The following is a 13,839-nucleotide window of genomic DNA, read 5'->3' on the forward strand; positions in this document are numbered from 1 at the left end:
TCCTCCACCACACCCGATGCAATTAGTCACGGTCGCCACTCTATTCGAAGTTAGAAGATCTAACTTCTACTCAAATTTTCCACTGAGCCAAAAGACGGTTACGCATCTATTTCATGGAGACCGCCACTTTTTCTTCTCCCTAGCATTCCATCGGGTAGCGTGTTTAAGCCCATTTCTTCAATTAACCGACAGCCCTCATCATGGTCTTGCATACCTAAGGTACCTCCTACGCCACATCCAAGAGTCGCTTGTACTCGGTTCAAACCATCCCGAATCCGTGTTGCATGGACACTTTCTCGGAGCTCCTGAACCTTTCCCATGTCTCGCAATAGAGACTCCAATTCCAACCCGAACAAAGGACGTGAGATCTCGCTCCTAAGCTTTTACTCATTTTTCCCGGCTGAAAAATAACGAGCCGTAAAAAGCTTCTACCATCTCCTCTCACGTGGTAATCGACGCCTCAGGTAAAGAGCGTAGCCACCGGCCCGCCTCCCTTTAGGGAAAAATGGGAAGGCTCAGAACTTGATCGCATCATCCGCCACCCCTGCTTTATCATCAACATATCACACACCTCAAGAAAGTCTCTATACGTATCGTTTGGATCTTCATCGCCAAACCATCAATCTGTCGCGGATTGCTCGCAACATGTGGATGAATCTGGGCTCAGCTCGAAGTTCGAGTCAGTAACGGGGCGCACAATACCGATCGTGTCCCTAACACCGTAAGGTCCGCATAATCGGATAATGTTCGTCGTTGCTCATTCTGCTCTACCATATTTTTCGATTCTTCCACTTCCAAATCACCTAAATCGGATCTGTTCTCGCATGTGCCCCTTTCCCTTTCTTCTAAGTGTCACGTCTCAAGCTCAGATCTCCTTCAATCAATATCGAGGATTCCCCAGGTTATAACCCCGAGCTACAAACCAAAAAGAAAAAGAAAAAGAAATTAGAACGATGATAGAATAAGAAGATATGAAATAGAATGTATGGTGAAATAGCTAAGAAAACAAAGTACAAAGTATCTCTAAACGCCTACTCCACGGCAACGGCGCCAAAAACTTGACAAGGTCCCCTTTACGTATATCCCGCAAGTGTCATGTGCGTTTGTCAAAGTAATAACCCTTGATGAGCGAGATCGAATCCACAGGATGTAGGGAATAAAAACACTTAACTGCTTCTTTAGCTACGTGAAAGATCGAGAGTGATAAGGTGACAATGATTCAATTATCACAAAGTAAAACAACAAGTAAGAGAGCACGAGTAAAGGCGAGGTAAAGGCGAATCGATAAAGATGAGAGTCTCGGATAACGCTCCGCCTAGGACAATCGTTTCAAGTGCAAGAACCCTCTATTATGCTTCCTAATTAATGCAATGGTGAATCGTGGAAATCCTTAAATACATAGTCCCAAATCTAAGGTTAACTATGCCTAACTCTATGCATGTCCTGGAGGAGAGATTAGATAACCTCTCACCGTGACTCGAATCAGAGTTGCAACGAGCTCTAGGGATTCCAAGTGATAAATCTCTTCCTAGTTATAGGGACCTCAACCTTTTTGGTTCAGGTGGAAGGTCCCCAACCACGATTAAGCCCTAAATACTAAGATCACTTCAACGCCTCACAGACGGCAACCATTGCCCCGCAAATGGGGTCATCCCTTAAACCATTAACTCTATTATGATGCAAAATAACTCTCGAGAACGGATGTGAATCTATCACGTCGAGAGGGAAAGAAGACGCTCTGCACCTCTCGACTCACCCTCTCAACCCTCTCCAACCTAGCTTTTTTCTAACGCCGCTGGTAGTGTCACTCACAAAGTTACAATAAGAACTCTCAACCCTAGTATCACTTATGAGGAAATGTTCATACAATCAAACGTATCTGGTTAGAACTCACAACAAACATCAATTAATTGAAAGCATAATAAAGAGATTCAATGAAACAAATACATCCTAGGGTTCACAAATACCCATATCCACTAGGGGTTTAGCTCTCTATGGAGCTAGAGACAATCAAAAGAAATAGAATGTAAAAGCAATGAATCCATAGAGAAACCCCTCGATAGTCATGTCGATGGCCTTGTGGAAGTCCCTCTACTCGTCAGTAAAAAGATTCCCTCGTCTCTAGATAGGATACGTCACGATGAAGCTCCCTTACCAACCTTCTTCCAAAGGAACGACAATGTCGGAGCCGTAGAACCTCTCCAAAAACCCTAGCCAATACCTCTCAAAAAACCCCAGCCGAACCCTCTCTCAAGTCGGGGAAAAAGACGTAAGAAAAGAATCGTGAAAATTGCAGTCGAATCGACTTTAAATAGTCGTCGAATCGAATCCACACGCCTACGTGGAATTTCCCGCACGCAGTGGGTACTTACACGCCCTGCATGGATTCTCCGAACCGCTCATTTTCGCCTACTGGTGAACAAGAATCGCTACATTTTTGCTACAAGAACACTCGCTAGAGTACTGCAAGAAAAATACTCCCGAATCCACTTTTCATCGAGGTAACATAAACGGGCACTACGCTATGCCGTGGATCGCTTTTGCTTTTCGACGACGGATAGGTTGATGGAGATCTTGGTCTCATTTGCATAAGTCGAACGCTTGAGTGCGAGCGCTCTGTGCCTCTCCAAATGGTTGTGCTAACTCAAATATGGGGATGTTGGCACACACTCTAACATCTCGCACCCTACTCATATCTTCGCGTTTGAACTTTAGGAAGATTTCCTCCAAAATCGGTGCATTGTGATCCACATTGGCTTCTTTCCTTCATAATGGTTTCACAACCCAACCCTGCATAAAAGTAACATAAAAACACACGTGACAGTAAAACCCGAGAAAAATAACGCTCAACATATGGGAAAAGAACGCTCGCATTCATATCGCCCGTGCACTTATCGGCTCATGCTCGCGCTATCGAGCACCGTAATACGTCATCGCCTTTCTGACCGACTAACATCACAATAGATGATGGGTGGCTTCACAAATCGTGACCCATATAATTGCACCCAACCGATAACGAGATGTAATGCCCATGAGTTACTCCCTCAAGTACTCGACCATGTCATTCCTCTGTGAAAAAAGTAAATCGAAAATTAATTATCTTTCACAAAAAGTTTCATACCTTAGAACATTATATTGCAGTTACAATTTAGAATTGAACTCACCTCAAGCTCTCCATGGACCAGGGACATCAATGTCAAGCTCCTCACTCAACTCGACAACTTTGTTGATTTCTTCACTAATGGCTGCACATACTCCTCTTCGAGATCCCGTGACAAAGGAATATCATTGAAAACAATTTATTATCATAAGAATAGAAGGATTAAATTATCACAGTGAGTTGTGTGTTTAATGAAGAGTTCCCAATCGATCGCCTTGTATTCACGCCGCACTCTGCGGAGATCCATTGTTCGAGGGAATGAACCCGATGGTAGCAGTAGGAAGGATTGGAAGATTCAAATTCTTCTGCGGGCATCCAACTGGCACTAACGAGGAGTGGCCCGACGTGGTCAAAGCCCCTTCAAAAGCGGCAACTTGAGTACTAAAAATGTAAGGTTAGCTTTTTGACAAAGCTCACTTCACACGAGTAGATATGGGTAATCAAGAACTTATAGCTTTCGAACTTCCTCATTGTTAACTCTAGGAGATGATTTTTCTTGAAGCCCCGAGCAGCAGTAATTGATGAGAAGAAAGCCCTGCAAAAAAATAACAAATAGCAAGAGAATGAAAATTAGAAATTCGACCATTCCTCGTACAACAAAGACTAAATCGAATTATAGAGTCGGCTCCATTGGAAAGCCATGTAAATGACAACATTTACGAAGCTCATCCAATGGATAGAAGAAATTTACTGGCCTAATTACCTAAAAGTACAATAAAGAAAAGCAATAATAATAACAGTGGTAATAAACCAATGGGGTAAGCAAGGTTATCCTGGATTTTTGTTGTCCGTGGAGGAATCTAAATCAGGGAAGCTTTTGCAACAAAGGGGTATATTTGGAATTCATGCACACAATTAGCAAATTTGGGAAAGTAACATACGGTTTGCTAGTTTTAGAGGAGGAAGGCAGAATTATTCTAGAGTTATTCCCTATAACAAAGAAACAAGAAGAATAAAAAAAATGGAGTAACACAAAATAATAGTTGTAGAGTACTCTGTACCTTATCCTTGGTACCAACCAATGCCTTGGCCACTACATTAACTTCAAAAACTTTCTGTGTGGCAAAAGAGAGCCATGATTTGATTGCACTGTTGAGCTTGGTCTCATTTACAAGATCAACAGCAGAGTGCATGAGTGAGTAGGAGGTCGAAACAACAAGCTTGTCTGTTAAACAAATAAGTAAAGTTCATTAACCAATGAAAGCATATACATAGATGAAAATTCTTTTCATATGCAAGTATGAATACCTTTGCCCACGATAGCCTCAAGGGCCTTCAAGTGTGCTAAGGGAAGAAGCGAGATCATTAGCCCAAATATTCCTTCCATCTACAACTCAAAGAAAAAGAACTTTGCCAGATGGAAACCCACCTTTAATCGTGTCAAGGGTCCGGGTTCCACGCACAAGATCAAAACCAATACCAGAAATGCCACTCAAACCAGTAATCATCTTAAAACAACAAAGTTGAGAAATAAGATTACACACAGGAAAACATAGAAAAAATTCATGAGATAAGCATGGCCACTGACTTAAATGCCTCAGCAGGAACATCAGCGAAAGTAGGTCTCAATCAACACATTCAAAGCGAGAAAATGATGATTCTAGTTCTGAGTAGGCCTCAGTGAATGCCTGCAATTGGTGAGATTAAAGATCAAGGACAAGGGTGGCTCATCAAATTGAATCCAGGTGGCACCAGCCGCATTTAACTCATCGATAACTTCCCTGTGGATAATTAAATTAACTTATTAAGATTGAGAAAAGGGGAAAACAAATATGTATGAATAAACAATAGCTAGAAGCATGTTTAAAAACTTACTTATAAACTGGCAGCACCTTCCTCAAGAGAGAAAACAGAGAAAAGGACTTCTATACTCCTTTCGCAGGCATGGAAAGCAATAAATAAGAGACGGAGTCCTACAAGTACTCGGGATCGATGCTCGATTCCAAGTCGTATCCGCTAAGAGAAACACAGATGAGAAGAGGATATTAAGCAAAACATAAGAGAATGTTAAGAATAATGTCTCAGTTTGCAGAGTGCACAAGTTCATGTGAATTTTCAAAGAGAGTATCCAAAAATGAATCTATATATATAATCCCTCCCAATAAGGCATTGAATACCCTAAAACTATATATTATAGGCTCTAATAGAGACAGTTGAAAAACAAAATAATACATCAAAAGCAAGACCCCAAGGCAACAAACGCCATTTCTAAATGCATTCACTCTAATTAATTGTCCTCATTCTTATACTTCAATATGATGTTACATTCTTATATATATTCATAAAACACTTACGGTATTCATTGCACCTCATGGGTCTTAAATGATGAATCAAACTAAACAAATACATCATAATAGAAGACTCCAATTCATGACCTTACCATTCTTATACTAATACAAACAATTCTAATTCTCAAAAACGCCTTTCCACATAAAGCACATAAAATCTTAGCTCAAAGTCATCATATATGATCAAAAACAACATCAAAACAATGGCAATGTAACTTGAGGAATTAAAGCGAGGCAAATCAATTGCCACTTGCAAATCGACAAGTAATAGCTAATGCATGGTTCATAGGAAACACGAAAAATGCTCGAGGGATTCGGCAAAAACTAAGAAAGATCAAAGCCATTACTATCAATCTTATCATCAAAGATTAAACACTTCAATGAAAACATTTGAGATGTAATCAAGTTCATGACCATTCCTTTAATTTCAATCATAAAAATCATCTTAACAGTGAGAATTTAAAGAGAAAAACTATGAATCTAATAACAAAAATCCAAGAAAAAACACCAAAACACATCAATGACACCATCGAGAAGGCCTCATCTCCGGATCTAACAAAAACAATACCATTTATACGATCAAAATTAGAACAAGAACTTGGATCACTTGTAGAGATATAGAAGAGAAAAAGGAAGGGCCGGAGATCTCACGGTGACTACTATACTGGTTTAAAAATGGTGATGCCTCGTCCATTATCATCCCCCATCATTGCTCCCAGAAGAGAAATCAGTCCTCACTGTCTTTGCATTGTCGAAGCTGGAGAAAAAGCGCAATCACGTGAGACCTCTTCACCTACTGAACATTGCTTGCTTTGGTATTGCTGGCCTCAACCTCGAAAACAAACAAACTCCCTTATTAAGATTTTTATAGCATTAAGAATTACAACAAAACCTTCCGAGCCCAATTTTGTCCTCCAATGCGGAACTCCTAAAAAGGTTCATATGAAACCGAGAGAGTTTCAAATAAATAGAACACACTAAAAGTGTCTCAATTGACTAAGAATTTATCATACTAGATACATGCTCTAGAATCTAAATCATCACAATCCTAAACCAAAATGTCCAGATACATGTCAACCCATAGGAATTAAAGCTAAAACAGCTCAAACTAGTAGTTTGGCACTCATAATCAGCTACATTGTGAGTAAAAGCTAGTAATATTAGATTCAAGGATACCTTGCCTTCCAATTCTAGGTTTTTTTTTTCAATCATCAGAACTAATTATTATCCAAAAATTCATCATCTCATAAATTGATCAAATAAAAGTGGCAAAGAGAGATATGAATTAGAACACAAAAAGCCAAAAAAAAAGGGGAGAACAAAGTGAGTTAATAAACAAGATACCAAAGAATTGAATAGCAATTACCGTTTCCATCCTTCTAATTTCATAGCGCGCATACTGAGCCACCAGATAAACAGCTAAGATGAAAACAATAAATCCATAAAACAAAGAAATCAAAATGGTAAAAAAGAGAAATTAAATAAATGTAGAGAAATACCTAAAGGCATGCAAGCAAAGAAGAATTGTACCAAGTGAAAATCAAACCTGCAGATCAAACCCCAACCAAATCAGACATTTTGAAAAAAAAAAACACTAAAACCCTAACCCTAGATGAACAGAGGATAAGATTATAAAGATCGAACCCAAACTTCGATGAGGGCAAGAGCTATGCTTTGAGCTCCAACGGCGACGCTGAAGAAGAAGACGACGGCGACGATGGCACCTACGAGCACTACTTAGACTTCTCTGGCTTCAGCGGCACTGCCATTATCATCTGAGAACGCATCAAAACAAGCAAATCAACAAAGAGAAAAGTAGAACCAGATCAAAACCTATTTTGCAGTGAGATCTACCCGAATGGTTTACCGAATATGATGGAAACGAGGAGTGATCAGAGGGTTCGTCTGTCGCCGCCATTGAGAGGATTGAAACTTTAGCTTTCAGAGAAAGGGATAGGGTGAGAAACAGACCGACGAAGATGTGAATGGACGGGTCAGATGAAACGCGGGTTATAAATCGGACGGTCAAATAAGGTTTTAGTGAATTATCTTCATTATATATAAAGTATACACTGATTTGATATTTTTAAATATTTAATTTTCAGGTTTTAATATTTTAAAAGAATCTTAGTATTAGTTAGAGCTCTGCACTCAATTCGGTTTAACAGCTTTACAAGTTTAAATTTACTAGTATATCTTAATATTTATATTACTAGAATAATATTGAGTAAAATAAATTATTTAAGAAATTTCAAAAGTATATAAAATAAAATATTAATTATTAAATTTGTTTCTAATCCGTTTGTAATATACAAAGGATTAGAAATGAGTCCCTTCTATTAGAAAGCTTGAGTTAAAAAGCGGATATTTTATAATATTTAATAATCTTTAAATAAAAGTTATTAATGTTTAAATTAGTTTTAGTCACTCTATTAGCAACGGATGAAAACGGTATTTTATAATATTTAAATAAAATATTAATTCTTAAATCCGTTTGGTCCCTTTCTATTAGAAACGGATATAATATTTAATAATATTTAAATATAAAATTAATTCCTAACCGCTTTCTGGGTCTCCTCTATTAGGACAGATTAAAAGCGGATATTTTTAATATTTAATAAATTATATTTTTAAAAGGCCGGTTGTAAGTCAGTTGTCAGTAAGATCATGTTAAAACCATTAGTATTGAACGCTGTCCCGACTGTCAGCATTACAAGCAAAAATAAATTCGAGTTCTAATAATTGCTTGTAAACACTAAGCTTTCTTGTAGTGCTTAGCGAGTGATCGACCAATATTGAAAAGTGGCTTATGGAGGTGAAATACATATGAGATTTTCGCATAGGGATGATTGGTCGTATCACAAAACTAATGCTCTTCAGGAGGATACAAGAGAACTCAACTCAAGTACAAGGAATGAGACTCAAAAAGGTCTTATGCAAGAATTATAAGAATAGTACGTCTAGAGAATATCTCGCACGAGATGTTTTCTGCCCTAGCTATCTGCACGATTAATCTATTCCGAACATGGATTAAATCCAACTCGAGGCCCAAGAACAGGTGCAGTATATATTGCCCTATAAAATGAAGACATCTCACATTTTAAGGGAAACGAGAACTGATCAAAAATCTTAAAAGAGCGACTGAAGGAACCTATATCGCTAAACAAATGAACAAATATGCATCCCTAACTAGATCCGTACACAAATAAAGTTTATTGATGAGAGACAAAATAATCCAAAGAACAAAGTTAGAGTATAGGAAGACCTATATATATACATAAAACATAAATATATAACTATAGCTAAACATACTATAGCTATAGGCAACTGCAAAGCTCACACTGAACACATATCCATCAAGATAAATGGATACGCGTCTTCGAAACATTATTCACATCTCTATAACACTCAAACTACATAGAACAACGAGACCTTACATCACCAGCAGGATGAGAAACCCATATTCATCGAAACTGGCAAACTAGGTCAGTGCGATGAGTACTGCTTTGATAATCAACTTGTGATAGATAAACACCCATCTCTACAACAAGATCCAAAGGTACATAAGCATGAGACAAAGTATCATAGCGGGCGCTATGCGTATATGTGATAAGAATTGGGTTGTAGTGTTGGGCAAGTGCTGAAATACTTTATTACCACAACATAAACTATAAGAGATCAGTAGAACAATAGATCCGATAGTAAACCAAACACACAACCCAAAAAAAACACATAACACATAGCAAGAAAAAAAACAACAACCCACCACAAACCACACCACCAAAACCCCACCCCCAACACAAACAAAAAAAACCAAACAATTAACTTAAAGGTGTGATCATGCGTCAGTCTGCAGGATAAAATCAGATCATCGAGATTCAGGAGTTACTAAGGATAAGAGCGAGAAAAAGAAAACTACGTATGTAAAACAAAATCCAATGGAGAAGGTTTAATAAAAGGGTGGGGTCCACAAAGATGATATACAATTAAGATTATAGAATTCTTGATTCCAATATTTCTAAGGAGATAATGTTTCAATCAAGATTATCCAAGCTATATCCAAAGCCAAAACTAAGATACCAAATCACCCATAAAGGTAGTAGCTGAATATTGGAGGAGAGATCATCCTAGAACCTATAGAGGAGGATCACATATCTTGGTGAATCACCCACCTTTGGTCGGTTAAATTGAAGAAGCTTGGGCAAAGATTAACAAGAAGGGACGAGGATCATGGAGATAGAGAGGAGAATAGATGCAAGAGCTTCTTCCATTCCTCTTTCTTTTATGTTAATTGATTATTCAATTCTGATCTTGATAACTATTAAGGAACTAAATAGTTTTGTAGGACGCGTGATAACCTTTAATTCATAATGTGATTTGAACTATTCTTTTGTCTTTCTTGTTCTTACTAATTGTAATTATTTTAAGCTGTTTATTTAATTCTGTATCCCCATTGATGCTTTTCTATTCAAATCATCTGAGTTGATCAGTGCCCCAAATGAACATAGAGAGTAAACTTATGAGAAGACCATAGATCAAATAGCATAGATTAATTTAACTCAGTTTGTTTATGTGGATAGGAATAAACCCATAAACCTTAACCATTTTAATATTAGTGCTTAATAATCTTAATTACAGATAATTCATAGGATTAATGGTAAATTGCGATTACTAATGCCTAATTGACTTTGTGGAGATTAGATTATGAAAGACTCTAAGATAACAATTTACTCATTAAGACAAGGTATTTAAAATAAGAGACGTCACAAAGGGAGTTGAAAGTGATTCCACAATCCTAGGTTTTGTATAATGATATTTGGCTCTCCTAGTTTGATGGGACTTCATAACTAAAATAACAAATTAATTGATTGTCTTAATAAGAGTAAATTATGATAATCTTACTACTTAATAGATATTTGTACACTCCTCATGAGATTGATGCTTTGTTATCACTTTACTTTGCTTATTGACGACACGTACTTTGCGCCATAGTTATGTCACACACAATACATATAGCTTATTCTTTGTGAAAACCTCATTTATAAATGTCTAACCAGTATTATATTTATCATTTCGAGGTAGATAAGAGATAGAGGATATACCATCATTTTGCAAAGTGAGAAAAAGCAATGTTCTCACACTCAGGATCGGGCACCAACTCGGAGAAAGGTTAGATTAGGGGTCAAGGTTCAGCTGTCAACAATTTTATTACTAATTTAAATTTTAGATTGTAATGGTGATTATCAAATATTGAAGAATATATATATAAAACATAACTTTAAAACTTTGTGCAAGTATTCTACATAGAAAATAAATATTGAAGTATACCACATTTAAAATGTGAAATACACTTATACACCAAAATAACATAAAATAAACTAGTACAAAATCGATTGACATAAAATATTCAACTAAGAAATAAACAACTAAAATCCATAAAAAAGAAGCATAAAAATATTCAATCTTCATAAATTCAAATACATCAAATACCATAAACATAAACTTGTTCAAATCTCCATAAATTAAAATATAAACATGAAATAAACAACTAAATAATCCATAATTGACAAACATAAAATTGTTCAATATTTATAAATTAAAACATAAACTTGAAAGTTGAAACATTTCACAAAAATATGCTCAAATCTATAAACTTGGATACACGCCACGATTGTCATAATTAGGAGCCCCTCCTAATGGCAAATCTTCTGAATCATTGCTTGCATTACCGACTTCAACGAATGACTCTAAATTCAATACTTGATCGACAATCTCATCTAAATAAAGAAATAAAAATACAAGTATTAATGTTATGAAAAATTTTGTTTCTTGGGAAACTTATAACTTGTATTTTATATACTAGAAACTTATCACTAACCTTGAATATGATCATAATCAAGTATTAGAATAGCATCATTCACATACATTGCTTCTTCTATAGTCACATCATAATCAAGTTCGGGAGGAGATGATTCCTCTTATTCCAACACAAAATCCACCCCATCAATGTGCTCATAGTCAATTGGATAATAACTTCTCTTCTCTATGATGATGCTAGACATATAGTAGTACATAGTGATAATTGCTTAAATTGAATAATAATTCTTGAAATGATATACGAAAGTTAACATACCTATTCTTCAGACAGAGATTATATGATGCAAAAACAATGTCATTGAGTCTTTGATGCTCTAATCTATTTCTTTTCTTTGTGTGAATGCGGCTCGATGACTCCCATTGGCGTCATACATCTAGAAGAGGAAGTGGTTTGCGTTTAAAAGCCGGATAGCTTAATTAAGTTGCAAAATTGGATCATCATAACCAAACTAGCTTTCACCATTCATCTTTTAAATCAAATAACATAATGTAAACTATTAATTAAAAAGCCATACATGTAAGATGATGATGATGTTTAATGATTAACATTCACGGGGTCTCTTTACTTTATAAGCAAGCCAATCGCTCACTGGCGGCCGAAGACCTTTCTTTTCGGGTCACGACATACAGAGAGATCTCATGCATTATCTCTTCCCACTATCATTAGGCTCTCTACACATGCCTGTCTTTAAATCGCATTCAAAGAGACCATGGACAATTTATGGAGTATCAATAAATGGTTCGAAACTGCCATACCTTAGACAGTTAATATAGCACTGAAATGCTATCTTTTCTATCTCATCCATTACTTTGTCTCCATACCTAGTGCTCGGATTTCTAGTAAGTCGCATGACATAAATATCTCTACTAAAATGCTTTTCATCTACCGGGCTCACATATTGATATATGGAGTGTAAAACTTCTTCTTCTTGTTTCCCAAAAGTAGGCATGATTTCCTTTATGAATTCTATTCATACCTTCATAAAACATAACCAAGTGATGGTGTTTCGTCAGCTATCCACAATACTTATAGGTACGCTGCGAATCTTCACCATAAAGCAAACAATCGTCCCCAAAATTTATTTTCTAAGATAATATCATCGCCGCCTTTTCCGATGTAGAGCACTTTGGCGTATAATCTGCTATCTCGTCAGTACGCTACTTGTCACCAAAAGCTTGCACGCTCATGCTTATGATCATGAATACTCTTTAAACTAATAAAGACTCGGTGGCAAAAGTGAGGTTTACCGACCGCATAATCCAACCATCTCTTTTTCTCAACCAAGGATGCGAGAAAATACTGGTTATATACAAAAATAGTCACTTTGAAGCTACCGGTTGGTGGGCTGCTCTACCAAAATGAGGCATTTCCAATATCTTTTCAACAACAAATTTGCAATGGGCTACACAAGGAGACCAATAGGATGTGCCTATATCTCTCTCTTGCGTAATTCTTCGTGTTTCATAGTTAGTTGCATTATCAATAACTAAATGTACCACATTAGAAGGCCCAATCCATTCAACTATTTTGCAATCAAATTGCTACAAGTTTGAGGCATCCTTGGTATTATACTGGTGCATCAATGGATTAATAAATGTTATCCGCAGCAACACACCTAAAAATTAATTAGAAGTCCTCTCTGCCTTTGATCAATCCAACCATCACCCATAATCATGCATCCGTAGTTAACCCAATTGCTTCCATAAATTCATCATTAAGAAGTTGACATTCTTTCTTTCAATTTTCCAACAAATGAATTCTCATATCACTGTAGTATGGGCCCTTATATCAACTACCAATCATAGCAATATCATCCAAAGCCGATTGAAAATAAGGAGAATCTAACGATTAAAAGGAATGTATGAATCTAAAACCGCTGAGCGATTTCATATGTACGCTTTTGGAAATGCTTGTTTGCCACATAGTATACTTTGATAATTACAGACTGTAACTAGTTTTTGGAATCACATCATCTCTAATCGATCTCTGCCTTTTCCTAGTAGTTTCGTAGTTATTTAATTTTTCTCAGCTTTGGTGGACGTATTTAAATCTTGTAACTTTCATCATCATCCCTCTTCAACAACTTTAGATATGCATATTCACATTCTTTCTCCTTATTTTAAAGAATTAAGATGTGTTAAAACTACTCATGAAATCATGTGGAACCTTTACAAGTCGCATCGTTGCCATAAATTCCATTTAAATGGTATTTCATCCTTGATGCTTTCCATCTTGATGTTTAGATCCACAATAAAGACATTGAAATTGGTTTCTTCCTTGATTATTAGTGGTTAGCCAAAATGGTCCCAAGCAGGATCATACCTTTTCTTGAACGAATGCAGAGCTAGAGACTCGATGATGATTGTGTTTAGACCTATTTCTTATATAAAAAAATACAAGAGATAAAAAAATTATAGTTGTTTACACATTATATCTTAAGTGTCTTGAAAGTATATATATAATATATATAATAAAAATGCTAAAGATCATGATCTTTCTCATGTCAATAATCA

At 36.5% G+C, this 13,839-nt stretch overlaps 1 long non-coding RNA gene and 1 pseudogene across 1 annotated transcript; both read right to left on the bottom strand.

Moving 5' to 3' along the window:
• Window positions 1-2,930: 2,930 nt before the first annotated feature.
• On the bottom strand, window positions 2,931-6,142 carry LOC120257554 (annotated as a pseudogene).
• Window positions 6,143-6,405: 263 nt separating this feature from the next.
• On the bottom strand, window positions 6,406-7,385 carry LOC120257555. The gene is made up of 4 exons (XR_005535717.1): window positions 7,303-7,385; window positions 7,093-7,223; window positions 6,948-6,994; window positions 6,406-6,867 (listed from the first exon to the last, which is right to left on the bottom strand). It is a non-coding gene; the product is annotated as an uncharacterized LOC120257555 (long non-coding RNA).
• Between the last annotated feature and the right edge of the window lie 6,454 nt (window positions 7,386-13,839).

This window comes from Dioscorea cayenensis, unplaced genomic scaffold, assembly GCF_009730915.1.
Source record: "Dioscorea cayenensis subsp. rotundata cultivar TDr96_F1 unplaced genomic scaffold, TDr96_F1_v2_PseudoChromosome.rev07_lg8_w22 25.fasta BLBR01002180.1, whole genome shotgun sequence".
Taxonomy (NCBI): Eukaryota; Viridiplantae; Streptophyta; class Magnoliopsida; order Dioscoreales; family Dioscoreaceae; genus Dioscorea; species Dioscorea cayenensis.